The sequence below is a fragment of the Leptonychotes weddellii genome, chromosome 9 (assembly GCF_054177405.1).
Source record: "Leptonychotes weddellii isolate Sample4059 chromosome 9, ASM5417740v2, whole genome shotgun sequence".
NCBI lineage: Eukaryota > Metazoa > Chordata > Mammalia > Carnivora > Phocidae > Leptonychotes > Leptonychotes weddellii.
Window position 1 is genome coordinate 16,331,616 of NC_138377.1, and position 17,012 is coordinate 16,348,627.

At 35.3% G+C, this 17,012-nt stretch overlaps 1 pseudogene; it reads left to right on the forward strand.

Moving 5' to 3' along the window:
* The first annotated feature begins 4,235 nt into the window (after nucleotides 1-4,235).
* LOC115942414 (U4 spliceosomal RNA) lies at nucleotides 4,236-4,317 on the forward strand (annotated as a pseudogene).
* Nucleotides 4,318-17,012: the final 12,695 nt, after the last annotated feature.

Genomic DNA, 17,012 nt, shown 5'->3' on the forward strand with positions numbered 1-17,012 from the left:
TTCTTTATGGTTAACTTAACCCATCATTTCACATATTTGCAGTGGGTTTACATGCAATGATGACATTGTTGGTACAAACCTGTGGTTCTCAAGGAGAGCACTTGGGGATGAGCAGCAGCATCAGCACTACCTGGAAACTTGTCAAAGAGGCATGTGATTGGCCCCATCCCAGACCAGCTGAATCAGACACTCTGGCTGTGGAGCCCAGCAATGTTCTGTAAAAGGCCTCCAGGCGATTCTGGTGTTTTCTAAAGTTTAAGAATCTTTATTATAAACATTAAGGTCCCTAAAGATTTTATAACTTGCTCCTACTCAACCTGCCTTAGCATGGAAGTTCTCAACTGAATAATTTGTTTCTAAACAGGTTATATTATATGCATTAAAGTAGATGGGGTGTTCATGTTCTAAAACTGATGTTATGAGTTGTTTCTTCATAGAAAAGAATAAGCATAACATTTAATAATTTAAAATAATGTCTTTAAATAACCACTGAACTAACCATTAGGCTAGCCCCCTAGTTACTCCTTATAAAGATTTGAAAAATGTTTGCCCTAATTTTGAAAGAACTAAACATTTCTTATGAAACACTTTCATTTTATAAAGAATATATTCAATAAAAACAATGAAATGGTTTTAGAGGCTGCTCCCCAAAATTTGAATGCATTTATGGTATATCAGCCCATCTTATTTCTCTTTATCAATATGAGTTGTCTGGCAGCAATAGTACCTTTTGTTAACTACTTAAGAAATGTCATAAAGTATCAAAATCTCCAAAGTTTCAATATGAAAATATTCAGCAATATTCAGTCAATGCTTTTTGCTTTTTTTTTTTTTAATTCACTGGTATTTCTCTGAATGTTTTATTCTTTCTTTAGCAGTTACTTATGTATGATATATACATATTTATCCATAGTTTGCAAATTGCTAAATACTGGACATGTATGAAATGATTCTAACTGAATTTTGATATAAGCCTGATTTAACAAAAATATGTCAGATGGAATGAAAGAATATCTAAGCTAGTGTGTGGAGAATAAAATCTCTTTCAAATATCATCAGTGAGGTCCTGTGTGAGAACCAGTTCTGAAGACATTGTAAGAAAGGCAGCAATCAGTCTGATTTTAACACTTCACACAGTCAGTACATTCAGGTATTTTCAATAAATTAGCTCTTGCTATAAAATTTCCTATGAGGGGCACCTGGTGGCTCAGTTGATTAAGCTCTGCCTTCAGCTAGGGTCATGATCCTGGGGTCCTAGGATCAAGCACCACCCCCACCTCTCCCGGTCAGTGTTCCCCACTCAGCGGGGAGTCTACTTCTCCCTCTACCCCAACCCCCACTAGTGTTCTCTCTGTCTCTCTCTCAAATAAATAAAATCTAAAATAAAATAAAATTTCCTATGCTATTTAGCAATGCTAACTGGTTAGAAAAGTTTGGATTTACACTGGTTCAGTTTGCTCTGTGTCCTGTCCAAACAACCATCTCCTGATGTCAAAACTGTATCAGGCGTCCATGTTGGATGCAGATACAGCAATATATCCACCCATGTGGCAATACAGGCAACAGAAGTTTTATCCTTGGAATAAATAAGTAAATATTTTGCTGTGTGTGTGTGTAATATATATATATATATAAACTAAATTGCTTTGCTTTACAAGAGCTCCTGAAGGACTTTTCTTTTCACAGTGAAAGCAGATGGGTTTCATTAAACTGCGCAGACCATTATTTCTCTAATCATCTGCCTGGCCCAATCTGAGGGGAAAAGGGCAGACATATGAGGAATCTATTCTTCTCTGGCCTTCTCTGCAAGGCATCTGCTAAGACCTCATTCATCACTGGGAAAGCTGTGAATGGATCGCTACACAATACCCTAAGGTCTCATTGGGAGTGGTGGTGTAACACCTGACCTCTCCTCTGGTAAAGCAAAAGCAACATGTACTTTTGTCAAACTGTCAGCAGACACTTCCCTCTTGATACAGTTTGCTCAACCCAACCTTCTGCAGTGTCAACTAGCCACACATGTTTCATTTTGAAGAAAACCCGCAACCACTGTCTTGAGGTGGTTCTCACAAATGAATACTTTTGCCTCTGTAGTGGCTCAAAGTGTGTGGGATTTGTTTGCCTCCAGAGGGATCCAAACTATTTAGGAAACAAAATGGCTCTCAACTTTGATTGCCAAATTATAGTATCAGGCTACATAGCTATTTAATAAAATCCGCCCAAAATATCTCCTTTATCAACCATGTGCAAAACGATAGATCATTCAATCATTCGTAATATCATAGGACCACTACTTTTCTGGCAGGCTTGAGGAGTAATGGGAGATTGCAGACACCGATCCCTCACCACCACCCCATGCCCCAACGGGGACTGAAGGATAATGTAGTGTTAACTATATGGCCTATACTTACCTTCAATCATGGGTGCCATAACTTTTCAATCAAATGAAATTAAGGCTAGAATCACCATCCACTTCTTAATTACACTGGGAAATATCTCAATCATTTTGTTTTTAGAGGTGGCATGAGAATTATGAATGACAGATAATGGCATTTGTTATGCACGTTGTGAAGTGGTCCATTAGGCCATGGAAATTTCTTCCATGTAACAGTATTCACCCTGACTCCCTTCATAATTCTCGTTCCTAGTTGCCTGAAGGCTAAGACACTTGAGAAATCATGCGATACCTATTAAAAGCTCAACCTTCCTTTGGTTTTCATGGAGTGTCTTTAATCCCATAGTGGCTTTTTATTTATGTTATTATTTTTTAGTACAATTACCTCTCCATTTCTAAAGTGTTGCATACTTACTAAATACCACAGACCATTTTCATTTATAATGAATTCAGTTTACCTGTTTAATGTCAATGTGAGTTTTGATGTTCTCAAGGATGATTTTCTATTCACAAATATTTTTATTTAAACATTCAATATTAAAATTATTAAAATTACATGTCCTAACCTGGGGTGGGAGGAGAGTTTTTATGTTTTGTTTCCAATATCTATTAATAAGAACAGCAAATGATGAAGGTCACTTTTAAGGGGCCATAATGTTTTTTTTTCCATTTACATAAAATTTATTTAAATAGACTCAGACATTTTAAACTATTTATGGAATGATTGTATTTTATTTTATTTTATTTTATTTTTAAATACTTAAATTATCCAATTGATAAAAAACCATCCTAAGTACTTAAGTGAATCTTATGAATGAAATACATATGGTATTCTCTTAAATCATTCACTAGTGTGTATAAACTGTATTAGGCTCAATATAAAATTGCAAACTAGATTCATTACTCAGCACATTTAAAAATGAAATTACAATATTGACCCTGATTGGCTAAATTCTCAATTTGCAACTTAACCAAGGGACTAGTCAGGATACAGATAGCCATGCCACATCATTACCTACTTCTAACAGCATGTAGAAGTCTGAAAATATGACCAATAAGCCATATCATTTAATGAGATTTTATATTATTTTGTCTTCTTATATTTTAAGCGAATTCTCATCTAGGTTTATGAAGTAGTACTCTATAATTCTTTAAGATTATAAATCTTAGGTCTGACTGAAAGTTTTATTTTTCTAACAGTTCAAGGGCCCTTCCAATGTCATTTATCCTGAAGCTATGAGAAAATTTGAAGTGTGGTGGTCATTTACATCCCCATGAGAGCGAGATTTCATGTGTGCAAAGCCTGTTTCAAGGACTCAGCTTCCTCCCTTAATACACCTGTTTTTAGCTACCATCCTCTCTTACAGGATATTTGTAAGGCATGATGACACATGCAAGCCTTTTATAATCTCATATCATCTTTTTTTTTTTTATTCTTTCTCAGTGCAAATGCCCTGATTTTATTAAATGGCTTATCTTGTTGGCCACCCCCACACGTTAAAATGGCTCCGTGTGTAGAATTGGTGCCGTGTCACTTATGCTTTAAGACCAAAATCAAATCTCACCATATCTGTGAGATATCTATTATTTCACTGAAATGTGGCCACAGACGCCATTGCCCTAGAATTTATGGCAATGGTTCCTAAGGCATGCCGGTCAGAAATCTGGGTAGTCTCTCCTCCTGGATGATGCAGGGGGTGGGGCATCAAGTAGCTGGAGTTCTAAATCTTGCTTACCTGCTTCACCCAGAGCAGAACGCCCCCCCCCTTTTTTTTCTTGTTCAAATGAAACTAACATCCATATATGAATACCACAGCTTTTAAAATATAATAAAAGAAGAAGCTTTGCGCAGTGTCAGTATTGTGGCCAATGAGGTTTATCCGAGGCGCGATTATTGCTAATTGAAAATATAATAAAAGAATACAAAATAAAACACATACTTCCCCTCCCTGCAAGATTATAAATGCCAAGAAAGTGATGATTTATAACATTCCTTTGATTTCCCCAATACCACTTTGTCTATAATTCGGTGAATTAATAAATGAAATACTATTAGATGGGCTGACATTATGCTAGATATGAGAAAAAGTAAACTTTTTTTTTTTTTTCAGAGATACTATGATGTAATGGAATAAAGATTAGGCTAAAATTTAGGAAAGCTAGTTCAAACCTGAAACGAGCTTGCTGTTCTAGCTATAAGATAACCCTCTTGATTATTAAGTTCCGTTTCAATTGAGTAATATTTACTATAATGTCAAATCAAGTGCTGCATGCAAGGAGGCAGGTCATAATTATGGTTAAGAACTTAGGCTTTCAAGCTAGATTGCTCACATTCAATCCTGGGGATGATTTACACTTCTGACCTTGGGCAAGCTACTTAACCTTCCCTAAGCCTCAGTACTTCCATCTGTAAGATGGAAATACCTTATGGAGTTGTTGTTGGATAAATTAATTCATGTGTAGTAGACAGCAGTACCAGCAGGATTACATCAGGAAATGCTCTGAACAACAGAAAGTGCTAGCCAGTGAAGATACAACTCAAGTTATCTCAATGTTTATAATTTTCTAGCACCACAAAAATACAGTTAAGGGGAATTTAGTGCAGCTTTTTGAATTATTTAGCATTTCAGAATTCTCAGAATTATACAGTAATTATCATGTGTTCTATGAGGTTTTGCATTAAAGCAAGATAAAGCCAAAATCATGCTAATTATTATCAATATAGACAAAACTACTGTAGCAGCATTTTCTTGTCACTTATTCAGAAGTTATATGTACTTACTTGTATTGCCAGGACATTTTATAAAAGTTGCTGTGATGACGTATGTTCTTTATTTGTCGTTCTTGTGTCCTTGAGGTAAGCTTCCAAGAACAGAACCACAGTTAGGGTAAAACACTTGTCCTCATTTGCCTGGGACTTTCCCAGTTGATGCACTAGAAATCTGTTACCCAGGCACCCCTCAGTTCTGGGCAAACCAGAATAGTTGGGCACCCTGCGGCCTCTTTCTCTATCCCCTATAATGTTTAATATAGTTTCTTACATGTGAACAGTGTTCAATTAACATCTACTGAACTAAAATAAATTCAGTTGGTTGCTGTCAAAACCCATCTATCAGTTCACTGTACATCAGGCAATTCTTCAACTGTAGAGCCAAGGAAAATGTCTTGGTCTTATGTGATTGAAAAGTTACCAGGTGAACTGATGTAGGCTCAGGAAAAGTCAAGGAAGATTAAAAGAGAAAGCAAATCCAATAATGCAATAAAAGTAAACTACCCAGAAAATTTTAACGTACAGTAATTAAATTTTTATTCATTTATTGGAAAGTATGGGAGAGGTTGATATTAACTAGCCAAAGTAGTAATATATTAAGTGTCTCCAATTGGTGTCAATTTTTATATTAATAAGATAGCAATTGTATGTTTAATAAATACTAACAGCATATTAAAAATGTAGTGAAGGGCCATTATGGTAAGAGTTTATAAAATATATTTTTTTAAGGATTCAAAATATTTTAATAAATTATACTTTTGAAAATCATACACAATTAAATGAGAACATTAAATATCACTGCTTTAAGAAAAGCATGGATAATGCCCTCTACTCATTATTAGTGCTAAAGCACACTGGAGTCTGCTTGGTTATTCATCTTTTGAAATTGCCGTCAAGGACTCGTGGATCTTGGCAATCCCGTGAGAGCTAATGCAAGCCTGATACATTCATGCTTTGCTCTCCCAGTTAGTGAGTGCATCAAAGCAGTAGAGGTTCATAAGTCATACTTTCTGCTCCAGTCTCTGTGAGAAATATCAACAGAGCATACTTTCTGAAGAGTTTTAAGTACTTCCAACCCCTGTTAGAAACAGGAAGGGCAAAGGTAAAAATACAAAATAAAAAAAAAATTAAAAAGGAAAGGAAACAAAATTGAACTTCAAAAAAAGAGAAAGAGAAATGCTTGCTTTGCATTTGGACCAAGGTTAGGATTTTTTTTTTTCCTTTCTGCTTACTAATTCATCCACCCCATGATCCTTGCAAGGGCAGAAAGTCAAACAGCCTTGTCCTTGTGCCCCTCTGTACTCTGGGTGACTTTTCTAAGCTCAGAGCTCCCACTGACTTCAAAGAGGAGAAAGGCCAAGGAAGAAATCCACAGGGTACTGGGGAGGGGGCGGTGGCAGGGACAAAGCTATACTTAAGTCATCTGAAGTACAGCATTGTTTCTCTATCATCATCTGATGGCTTCAATTAAGTTCTATCTTCGATACTATATAGCAGATTTTTTTTTCTCTAGGTGAAATGAAAACATCTGTATGTTGTCATAAATCTAAGCCCCCACAAGAAATAATAATTATGAATGTTTTTTTGTGTAGAAATGTCAGACCAGACAGACATCAGGAATAAGGTCCCCTTCCTGCTTTATGGGTCCATACAATACAGAAGCTGCCCTGGAAATATTCATAATTTGGGTGGTGGTTAATTAAGTCTAATGAGAAGTTTATAAGGTGTTCATAACCATTTGACCAACACTTAGTTGCACTGAAAGTCTGACTAGATGAAGAGAGGAAGAAGCCATGGAAATGGAGAGACATGATAAAGTGAAGTAACAAGAGATTGCTGTTTTGTAATAATTTAATCACATGAACAATTTTTTTTATGTGTAAATTTCATGCAACATAAGCCTATTGGTCCTCTTCTCTCACCTTCAAGTATTCCATTCTTGACCTATATCTTGAGCTGGAAAAGACAAAATGCATGCATTTTTTTCTAAATTGCTTCATTTGAAATGAATTACCCAAAATGTACATTATTTCTATAATAGCACTTTAATGTTAAAATATATTTTTTTTAATTGTTACTATTCTTAACTTATTGTTTTATGCCCCAGGTCTTATGTCAACTTTTTTTTTTTCCCCCCTCTGGCTGCATTTTGGCCATTTTAAAGCCCTGATGTCAAACATCATTTTACAGTCTAATTTCTAATATTTCCACTAAACTTTCCACATCTCCATGTGGAATCCTTTCCTTGAACATCACATTCATGTTACCCTTCTTCCAAAAATCTAATAATGAGCCTTGCAACTGTGTCTAATTTCTTCCAGAAATGTCACTACCAAGTTCCCACACCAAATGTTATACTGTTAGTACATTAGAAGCTCTATATTCAGCCAAGTTCACCATGCCCTTTTCCTCCCAAATAGCCATAAACTGATACCTATTTTCTTTTTTTTTAATTATTTATTTATTTATTTGAGAGAGAGAGAGAGAAACAGCATGAGAGGGGAGAGGGTCAGAAGGAGAAGCAGGCTCCCCGCTGAGCCGGGAGCCCGATGTGGGACTCGATCCCAGGACTCTGGGATCATGACCCAAGCCGAAGGCAGTCGCCTAACCAACTGAGCCACCCAGGCGCCCTACCTATTTTCATTATTACAGTAAAAAGCTAGTTTTTGTGGCCTGGTCTCTACTGATAGTAACAGAGCTCTTTTGAGAGGCTTTTTTTTCTTGGTAAAACATATTAATGAATAATTATTGAGAGACTATACCAGAGTAGGATAAGCTTAAAAATCATGACTTCCTTCTGTGCCTCTTCCTATATCCTCATTACAAAACCCAGGTTTCTATAAAATACAGCATGTTGTGTGCTCTATCTGAAGGGTTAGCAGTGGGAGCTCCCACAGATCAAATCTGGCCATGCCCACTCATTTACTCTTGTCTATGGCTGTTTTTGCCTACAGCTATGTAAATAGTTGCAATAGAAACCATATCAGGTGTTACAAACCCCCAAATATTTACTATCTGGCCTAAGAAAAAAATTGTCTAGCCAAAAACAATGATAAATTCTAAGCTAGAGTTTCTCTCCTGATTTCTGAGGTCCATTCCCTTCCCAGTAAAAAGTGGTGGCCCACCCAGAAAAAAATTGCAAGATTTCCTTCACTTCCTCTTTAATTCAGAAGAGAAGTTCCTAATCTGGGGTTCATGAATGAGATTCCTTTTTTGAGGTCATTTGTTTTTGTCTATATCTCCATGTAAATATATACATTTTCTGGAGCAACATGTATTCAGTGGCTAGGAATACAGTTCAGATGCAGATGATTCTGGTGTTTGAATGCAAGCTTTAATAATTTGGCTATGGGACATTATGTAGATTACCAAAAGTTTCCTAAATCTCAATTTTCTCATTTGAAAAAATAGAACTATTCACACCTACCTGAGAAGATGCTGTGAAAATAAAAATATATATGACACTGTTTACAAAGGTTATAAAGCACATGCCAACAGCTCACCAACAGGTCTTAGTCAATAGATGGGGAATTGAACACCCAAAGCCAAAACAAGCTCATTTTACCATTTTTGCCTTGGTAACACTTGACTCTAACTCAAACTAAGAAAACTTAGTCATCATAAAGGCTTACTAAGTTATTGAAGAATGAAATAAACTGTAGCCATGCTTTCATAGACATAGAATAATGAGGTGTCTGCCCTAGAATGAGTTTCATAACATGCAGCTTGAAAGAGCACGTATTAACACTTCTCTGGCTTATTTCTAAAGGTAGCCACATATAAAACCTATGTATTTCTGTAAACACATAAACCTATATCAGGGCTTTAAATGTTTGTATTTTGGTTGCATACTGCTGCCACCATTTCACTTCGACAGAAAATAGACAGAATAGTCCATCGGCTTAAAGGTAATTCAAAGAAAACTACTCAATCAAGCCATGTTTCTGGAAACAAGAATATTTTTTTAATGATAATGCAGCATAACTATATATTTAATAGCTAAAATTTTAAAAATAATAAGTTGACTAAATAGTGATTTTTTTTAACCCAGGGAATAAAATAGAAATGATAAATTTAGTTTCAGAAAACATACCTGCCTATTTAACATCCTTTCTAATCTGAAGTGGTACCAGCAGTGTTGAGAATGACAGTACATATGTTATGACTGTTTGAATTTCAGAAAGCCTTTAGTTAAATTCTGCATAATTGGTTCCTGCTTAAGACAGGGCTTGCAGGAATCCAGGAGGAGACATGGGAGTGCGTAGATAAAGAATGAGTGAAAGAAACAAAAAACAGACACTCCTAGTAAGAGGAACCATGTCCACTCTGGGGGGGAAGTATTAAGAGGGTCCCACATGGAGCAGGGCTTAGATCTTGGCTGCCTTTTATCTGAATAACTGATTCAGACAGTGAGATCAGATTTAAGTGGTTACATTTGCAGATGCTGATTGGAAGACAGTGAACATGGAGACAGTTGCCAGAGAAATTCGGAAGGCATGGATGTACTTTATTACAGCACAGAAGACCAACACATGGCATTTAATAGTTACAAACACATTAGGCTCGCAATGCATTTACATAAAAATGCAGGGGAAAGGGGCAAGAGATAGAGCCTTAAAATATAGACCTATAAGACACAGGATAAAATAAAAATTTATAGAAGGCTGGATTTGAAGGTTTTCACACTTAATACTTCAGAGTCTTAAACATAAGGACTAACTGGGTTAAACTATTTACATTAAAATGATACCACTTTGGGGAGAACAATATTTCTTTGGAGAATTAAGATGGATTTTGCCATCTTCTACAGTTTGAGTGCAAATTCAAATTCCAGGTTATTGAATAGTGAGCAAAGATGACATTACAGAGTAGGAACAAATTAACAATGCAGTTCCAACTTTGTGAACATCCCTATACAAGTCAATTTGCAAAAAACAAAGATAAAAGAGAAAGGGTATGCTCAACATAGTAACAAGATCTCTTCCATAAGCATGGTAAATTTAAATATGATGGTATAACTTGGGCTTCAGAAATTTGAAAAGATCACTAACTCAGTGAATGCTGGAGTGGGACTAAAATGTTCTTTGTCTCTACTTTATCAATGTAGAAATAAACTAACAAGAATTGGTAATTTTTCAAAACCAGTTGTACATGCAAGTGTCATCATTTTAACTTCAATTTAAAGAAAACAAGTCAGTCATTACCATTTCTTTACCAGCTTTCAAAATGAATGGGAAAATTTAAGCAACAGGAAATGAATTATTTCCTTAAAATACACAGTCATGTTATATGAACAATCAGATGATTCACATTGACTTTAAAAAGAAAACATGCATACTGTTGTACACAAAGCTATTCATGTTCTTGTTTAATTGCACAAAATACTCCAAGGTGATGACAAAATCCCTGCTTGTCATTGTGATTGATTATCTAAGAGTAAAGAATAGAATGCAAAAAGTCAGCAAACATTTTAAAATCGAAAACTTGAGCCAGGTATTTTAGGTTTTTACACTAGTCTGCTGATACTGATAAAAATAAACCAAACCTGGGAAGAGAAAACTTGAGATCAGATGAAAGACTTGGAATTATTTTAACAAATATTAGTTTGTTTCAGAAAAGTTGCATATATTCTGGCTGTGAGCTAAAGATCTTTCCTGCTTAATTCTGAGCAAACTAAATTATAGGAAACAATCACACACCCTAGATTCTCTATTAAAGAAGTAAGGCCAGACACTGATAACAAATAAGTTCTGCCCTTTGTGTGGGCTCTCAGGAATGTGCTAGAAAGATTTTGAGGCCATTTCTGGACTCCTTAAAAAAAATTCCTTGAGCAATTAGAACTGTTTCTTGGAAGAAATGCAAATAGGGTGTTTGTCATCTTGGAGTTAAATGCACACCTTTGAAGTTTCTGAATTTTTTTATTATGATTAACTGAAGAGGATGGAGACATACTGTTATTTCTCTGTAGAAATGCGAACTTGTGTTCACTAAAAAACTTATCTGTCCTAACACCTTGAATAGTTGAAAATATTCTCAGACAGACCAGTTTTCATGGGAAAACTAGGAAGTATGTTATCAAATTTACATGTTAAAGTTAATATTTACTTTATTCTTTTTTTATTTTCTATTTCCAGAAAAACACATATGGGACTATATCTGATATTTTTTATAACACATATTTGATAGGTGACACCATGTTAAAAAGGTACAATAAAAATAGTTAATACTTATTGATAATATACTGTTTCCCGAGTACTATGGGAATGTTTTATGTCCTTTAACTTATTTATAAGCAGGTCCTAAAAGGTGAGGTTTATTATTACTGTTTTACTGATAAGGAAATGGAATCCTAGTGAAGTTTAGTTTGCCTGAGATAATGTCAGGTTTAGGAACTGAACCCCATTCAGTTTGCTTTTAGAGTCCATACTAAGAAAGATTTTAAAATATTTATTGAATGCCTTTTGTGTTCTCAGCATTCTTATGGGTGCTAAGGGAAACATCAATGAGCAGAAGAATTATTAAGCCATGCAATGTATTTTCAACTTAAAATATAATTTCTGTAAGTTTGAGCGGATAGACTACAGTGGATAGTCAAAATCATTTACCAAGGGAAATGCAAATGGCTATCAGATGTTTTTGGTTTCGGTGGTGGTGTTCTACATACTTTCCTGAAATGAGGCCAAGGTATACCAAATAATCACTCACTCAGATAAGTTTTTTAACTACTTATCTTTTTTCATGAGGCTTCAAATATTAAAATGAATAGGTTCTATAGAAGGTCTGCTATGCTACTACCCATTATGTGTTTGATATTATATATACAGCTTACAACAATCTCCCAGAGGGAGTTGCATGATAAACACCTTGGAGTTTGAGAAATCTATGCACTCTGCAGTTGTCTGACTTGATAGAGCAGTTTACAGAGGCTCTGGGAGTCAAATCCATCTTTGTCTGGCTCCAAATGATGCCTCCCATTATGCCGTGATGAAACCAAAGCATGGATATTTGGGAGCTCCCTTCCTACAATATTAGAACATCCTCAACTAGACTACTGTAGGGAAGAGATCTTACAAGCCTCGTGTTTACGGTTGCTTACATGCGCTCCCCCCTTTCCCCATATCCTGCAGAGGACATTCTACAATACTCAGTCTATATAAGGTAGAAACCCAGACGCTAAGCATGATTTCATACATTTTTCAGTAAAAAACAACAACAAAAACAACAACAAAAACAACACAAAAGGATGAGCCCCAGGCAAGAAAGCTGTTTTTATTTCAGCTTTTAAAATTTTGCTTACTTTCATAAAATAATAAAATCATTCTACATGTGTAAAATCTACAAACATGTGAGGTTATTTTATCCTATATTGTCTTTAAAGTCCTGCTAGCTCACATTCATTCCTTTGTCACTTAACCATTTGGCATTCAGAAATCTTCTCATGTGGCTAAAGCTCTGATGTATTAAAATAGCACTTGGTGTATTACTGCAAGTTATGAGAGTGTCTGCACATCTATCCAGGCCTTGCTTCCTTCTTTAGAATCCCTCTTGTTGTTTCTACAGTGATAAAATGAAGAACATTTGTAAAATGTAAAAACTTCCACAGAAACCATCAGTTTGCAAAAAATTCATTTATGCTTTATAAAGAAATCATTTTTTGTTGTGTGTGTGTGTGTTTTCCATGAAGAAATTGAATTATCCATTGATTACATCTAGATTGGAAATGATCCTGCTACTTCCTTTTTTGTTTAACTCCTCTCCATCAGAAGTTCCAATCGCCCTACTTAGATATCACACCTTTTCAATTTCCTCAAAATAATTTGTACTTTCCTGAAAATATAAGAAAGGAGTGGAGAAAAGAAGATTGTGGGTTTTGTTTGTTTGTTTGTTTGCTGGATTTTCTCCTATTTAGTTCAATACCTTTTAGCCTTATTCTACTATCTACAAAGATAATGCAGGTAAAGAAATAATACATGTAGATTATTTCAGAATCATAATAGCAACCTTGTGAGCAACCTTAAGCAAAATCCCACAACCAGTGAGCTGTGGAGCAGAACTCACCCCAAGGTCTGTCTGATTTCACAGCAACTACTGTGACTTTACCTCACCACACATCTTGATCTTTCCCCTCAGCTAAGTACAGTTCCTGGAAAGGGAGAGAGGCTTATAAAGGTACTCAGATTAAAAATGTTTAGTCTGTATTTTCTCTGATGACCAAATAATGCATCAGTATTGTTTATAAGTGACAGTAGGGTAGGACAGAGAACGTGTTTCTCACAAGTACAGTTACCCAAGTCCCATGGTCTGGCTCACATTAGACACTTATTAAGCCATTGATGTGTTCTCAGAAAATACTGGAATATCAGTTGTTGTCAAATGGCTTAAAAACATGTTTACTGTGTATCTGTGAGTTTGAGTCATAGAATTTCAGTATTGAAATCTCTACTTGATTGGCTCTATTCCAATTGATTTATGTTAACGTTGGAGGACCTGTGAACAGGGGATGCATATAGCAAATGAATGGTAAAATATTCTTAATAGAGACATCTTCACTGTAAATAGAGTATGCTTCTCATTTTTTTTAGAGTGTGTTTCTCATTTACCAGACTTTCCTTCTCTGCCCTTACTACACTCACACTCACAAGTGGGTGCACACATACGTGCACACATCATACTTCTCTTCAGACTCACATATCAATAAAATGGTCCCTGACATGACAAGTTTGAAGATTTAAATAAGGAATTTTTTAGGTGGTTTAGAAAGATCAAGAGGATTTTATAAGTGCAGTACAGGAAAGAAGCCACAGAGCTAAAAGCTCTGAGGGGAAACATGTTCTTGTGAGAGTTTCTGTAGACTTCCCCATCCACTGTAGGCTTATCTTTTGACACAACTTTGATAAAGACATGGGTCTGTGAGTATTTGTCAGCCTGGAGTTTTGCATATTTCTAGTGCAGGTGTTCAGTGTCTACTCCAAGCAGCCTAATGACTTACTGTTCTCATTTTGGTTATTTATCAGTTGGGAAGGTGAAATGACATTCAGCTGGTGTGAGGACAGAAGGAAGAGGAACATTTGATAAAAACCAGGAATCAGAAAGTGTGTTTGTAGCAACTGACCCACAAAATCTCCCACCATTGTCAACATACCACTCCTTGGTTTGGTGCTATCTGGCACTCCATGGTGTCTTATAGTAGATGTCCCTTCTTGCTTTAATCCAAAATAATTGTAATCTACAAATCATAAAGTACTAATGAATTCTTATCCATCTGGATTTTATTTACTTTATTCATAATTTTTACTTCCTGGAGAAAACTTCATGTTCTGAGAAAACAAGCATAATTTCCAAAATTTGGGCTGACCATGGGAAATTATTATAGGATTTTAGGAAATTTTCATATAATCAATCCTAAAACCTAGACTTACATATCAGTATCTGTGTAAAGCAATGGAAACTGCTTTTCAAAATAATGATATTTTATCACTATAGAAATCTCAAGCGTTTAGCCTTTGTTTAAAAAATATTAAAACAGAAGTATCTGTACATATGTGTATATGCTTACATATACATATTTGCATATATAAAAATTTTCAGCCATGAAGTTTGAAACAAAAAGAGATTTAGGGAAGGTATTGCTTACCCAATATATGATATTTTTTGAGAAGTTTAATCAAAATTTTATTGCAGAATATTCAAACCCTATTCTGCAACTACTCTGTTTAACAGTTTTATTTTGCCATCATCCTTTGAAATAATAGCTTTAGATTTGCAATTGTGTTCATGAGAAATTTAATTTCAACATCTAGCTATCTACATACCTACTTCCCTACTTCTTTGCCCTGGCCTCCGTCACACCTCTTCATCTATGGTATAAGAGTATGTCTTCATTTCTTCAGCACTCAAATAAAGAGAAAACACTCCTTTGGTTTGAATCAGGAACCAAGGATTCCATGATGGGATCTGATTATCTTGTTTGCATTGAAAGTATCATCTTTACCTCAAAGCTTCCACATCATTTGAATATATGCCTTGCATATTATTTGGAAAATCAAGATTTTAATAAGGCCCCAAAGCAGAAGAGTGAGCATCAGATCACAATTCTCCCAACTGAGTGACTTCTCATAGAATTAAAAGTCAGGTAGGAAATGAACTTCTTCTGGAATAAAAGGGAAATTTGGTTTGTGTGTGTGTGTGTGTGTGTGTGTGTGTGTGTGTGTGTGTGGTGTGTTTCTGTCTGATGAAAACCAGTACTGATTATCTCATCTACCAAATATATTGTTAGGTACTTAAAATATTTCAGAGAATTTTTATGGTGAGAGAACTGTAAGAATCTATATTTAAAACATAAGGATATTGAGTTTCTCCAGTTTGACAGAAGAGTCAGAATTTGAATCTAAATTTGTTTGTGTCATTATACCCACTTCCATTTATGGCATTTGTTGTTAAAAAAAAAAAAATATATATATATATTGATCTCTCAGGAAACCTAAGAAAAAAAATTAAAAATCACCAAATGTAATAGACCACACATAAATGTTAACTATAGAGAAGGAAAAGGGTATAGTAATTTTCCAAATAAATTATATATATAGGATTCAGATTATTGTTTAATTTTCTTCTCTATTACATGATACTCTTTCTTTTATGAATTTGTTCCCTCAGTTCTCTAACATAGCTAGGAGAATGCCTTCTTGCTGTAGGCTTTATATTTCTCTCCAATCCTGAACATGTTTACACACTTTAAATTTTTACCCATGTTCATTAACTTGAGATGAAAAAGAGATGATTGTTCAAACAGGTACCAGCAAATTAAGAAAAGCACAGTTTATATTATTCACTCATTTGTGCACAAGTGTCTCTATCTGGATTTAAATTAGTCGAGAAAGAAAGAATATCGGAGGCGTTGATCAGTCCTTGTCGGAGCCAAAAGAGTGGAGGGTGAGACTGTCAGTGAGGAGCTCGGCTTATGTTTAGTTTACAGCAGGAGTGCAATCTCTTCTTTCTGAATTAAATAGCACAATGTAGATTGTATATATCCCAGATTCTTTTCTGTGCCATAGACCAGAAGTACCTTAATTCTTTAGACTCTTCTGGTCAAGAGTTTCAAAAACTCATTTTCATCATACCTTAGAAATGATGCAAACATTTACACATAATGAAGGTATATCTACTACTCACTGAATATTTAAAGAGACTAGTAACGGTAAAGGTCAAGACCACAGAGGCAACACAAGGTAAATCACTCACTGTCTCAGGAGAAAAGGTCGTGCTGTTAATGTGTCTTCCTCACTCTGTACTTCTATTGCCTGCCAATTTACCATTTTTAAGATGATACTATAGCTACATTTGTCATTCTCTAAACTATGAACACACTGAGAGTCATGATCAATTATTGGTTTACATTATTTCACTTTTTTTTTCTTTTTCTACACATCTGTTTACGCTAGAATCAGTTCAGTATCATATATACAACATGTTGATACATGTATGGTTTCTGCATGGGTGTAGGAATCACAGATCGAGTAAATGAATCTGATTACTTATTTTGCATACAGTCATGGTCATCTGGAATATGAGGGGATATGTTGAGAACCCCACCATTAAAAACTCAAGCTATACTCTTAGGCAGTTATTATACCTGAAAGCTGCCTTTGCCTTACCTGTTAAGGTCTTCTTAGTTTGGAGAGTCAAACATATAGATGGTGTGTTTAGACAGTGTGATAAAGACTGCACAGAAACATATTAGAAGTTTGAAGTAAGTAGAGGTGCCTCTTGATTTCAGTACAGTTGGACACATTCCATTCATCATTAGCATGGCATAAATGTCACTTTCTTCTTCTCTCTAACTTTCTG